Raw genomic sequence first — 2,743 nt, 5'->3', positions numbered from 1 at the left:
TTTTTACTCCCGTGCAAGCGGGGGCCTATGGCTGACAGTACGCGAGTGAGAGGAGCGATGCTCAACCCTCGACTGCTACTCAGCGAGTGAGATAAGCTGCCGGATCTAGCAGTGTTTCATACATCAAAAGTGTGGTAAAGTGGCGGCATAATTATTCCGATGGGTGTGTAGAAATTTCGGAATTTTTAAGTGAATTTTGTGACGAGAAGAGACATATAATCCGCGTGGCGTATTTAGCAGGTCGGTGGCTAAAAACTATGACTGCATTAGGTACCGACAGACTTAATATTTAGGGAGCATTCTCAAGCAAAAACAATACGTATTTTTATAGCTATTACGTTTTCGGGAAATGCAACACCATAAACTTGCTAACGTGAGTAAAAGGGACAGTGAGTGACTGAGTTAAGACTAGCACGGGCTTGGCAGTGATACTTGTTCACCTAAGTTTCGGAATATATTAATTAAGGACAAAATTTCCAACCCTTCGTTTCGTGCGAAAACTTTCTCCCGAAACGTAGATGTAGTGACTTTAATTGCAGCCTGGTTCACGTCGGAGTACAGTAGGTTTCGATCGGCTTCCCTACTGATGATCTGCTGAGAAAATGTGCACAGGTCGGTGCAGGTTCGTCGAAAAGGGACGGAAAGAACCGCGCCGCCGCACGCTCTCCCATCCTTATGTCAGTTTCTGAGACGGGAGCCGCTACTTCTCAGTCAAGTAGCTCCTCAGTTTGCCTCACAAGGGCTGAGTGCACCCCGCTTGCCAACAGCGCTCGGCAACCCGGCCGGTCACCCATCCAAGTGCTAGCCCAGCCCGACAGCGCTTAACTTCGGTGATCCGACGGGGACCGGTGTTACCACTGCGGCATAGCCGTTGGCGTCATCGAACATTTATGAGACATAATTATGGACGTCTATAGAGGCACAATTGCTCAATATTTCTGCAGAGGACTTCCAGCAACTTGTTGAATCCAAGACAGGCCGAGCTGCTGCACTGAGCTGGGAAAAAGGAGATCCGACAAGCTATTAGAAGGTATCTCATGACCTCAGTGTAAGTGATTCATTCGTTTTCAGAGCTCTACATTTTCCAAAGTTGTATGGCCGTGGTCCATGGATCTCTTCTATCCCTGACGTTTCGTCCAAAGCTACATTGGACATTTTCGGAGGTGCTCCTGGTTGTGCTGAGTCTTGGAAAAGACTGAGCACAACCAAGAGCACCGATGATGTCCAATGTAGCTTTGGACGAAACGTCAGGGATAGAAGAGTTCCATGGACCACAGTCATACAACCCAGAAGAATTTTCAGCAGCTGAAACATCCGGTCGTGAAAGCCTTCATTGTATGATTTTCCAAAGTATTAAATGTACAAATATGACTGAGACATGAACAGAATCATAAACGCCCCAAGTTTTCATTTCGCACTCTAGAAATCTTCTATGAGTGACAATTTCGCCACACGATACATGTCCAAGTGGCAGTCAAGTTCGTTCCACACTTTATTTAGCAATATCGTGTCAACAGTTATCACAGCAACGCCAATGTGCTCTCTGAGGTGTTCCAGTTGTCTTGGCAGTGAGGTTGTCTAAAAACAGTCCTTAATGTGTTCGCACAGGAAAAAGCCAGCGTTGCTCAGAAGGTTCCAAGGGTCGGCCCAGGAAGCTAACACTAACGCACGTTTAGGTGAGACAGGCAACCGGACCGACAACCTCTTAATTGGTAGGCAACCCAACCAAAAGCCAGCCGACGAACCAAGCAACAAGATCAGTTCTGCTCCACCCGACCAGCAAAACGACAACGAGATGTCAATACCAGAACGTTCTGGATACTGGTGCCCAATCCAGCCAAGTCAGAATAAACGCCAACGACTACCAACACACCCCAGCTGTCGAACTACAAGCAGCATCAACAGGACGAAGAAAATACAGTGCTGAAAACTACGTCAATGGGTAGGGGAGGTGTTGTGTACATAGTTCCACGTAGTCAGCGTGTACACAACTCTCCCACTAGAGCGCACCCCACTAAGCACAACAGCGCAGGCGCAGCACTTGTCCGTCTCCGCACTACGAGATGGCGCTGCCTTAGAGACGGACCAAATTCTGCTTCCACCGATCCGCGTATTAATATGTAACGCAGCCAATGAGATTGCTGATAACGTAGAACCTTTTCTCCTCACGGATCACACTCGTGCAGTGATACCTGAATGCGTGAGGTATTATAACGAGTGTACAGACCTCCGATTAGTCAGTCTGCATTTGTCTGCACCAGTCTGTACCAGTCTGCAATAGTCTGTACCAGTCCATAGTCAAGTTTCAGTCTGCACCTAATAAGATTACCATATTCCTGTACATAGCCTTGAAGATAAATGAATAGATATTTCGCCAAGTATCAGAGATATGTGAGAATAAGATTAACATACCAAGACCAAAGGAACTTCAGACTGTCAATTGTAAATAGCATCCAGAATCAAGTTATGTAATGTCTACGCTATTTATTATTTTAATAAATGTGTGTGAAAATTAATCAAGTTCTGTTTAAAGTTGGTCACCGTCAATCTGCTACTCTAAGCGTGCAAGTGGCATTTCTATCGTCTGACCTAACGGCAGAAGATAAACACGCCACGATAAGACCACGAGCCATATTGCTGACACTCGCCTACTTCGTTAGAGCGACAAGTCAAATAATCTGATAGTGTGTGTACCGAAGGTCTTACAGTACACGCACCATAGGAGGTAACCGGAATGTCAACG

At 46.3% G+C, this 2,743-nt stretch overlaps 1 pseudogene; it reads right to left on the bottom strand.

The window, feature by feature from the left end:
* Nucleotides 1-758: 758 nt before the first annotated feature.
* On the bottom strand, nucleotides 759-876 carry LOC126428688 (5S ribosomal RNA; annotated as a pseudogene).
* Nucleotides 877-2,743: the final 1,867 nt, after the last annotated feature.

The sequence above is a fragment of the Schistocerca serialis genome, chromosome 12 (assembly GCF_023864345.2).
Source record: "Schistocerca serialis cubense isolate TAMUIC-IGC-003099 chromosome 12, iqSchSeri2.2, whole genome shotgun sequence".
In the NCBI taxonomy this organism is placed as follows: domain Eukaryota; kingdom Metazoa; phylum Arthropoda; class Insecta; order Orthoptera; family Acrididae; genus Schistocerca; species Schistocerca serialis.
This window is presented reverse-complemented; position numbering and strand designations above follow the sequence as displayed.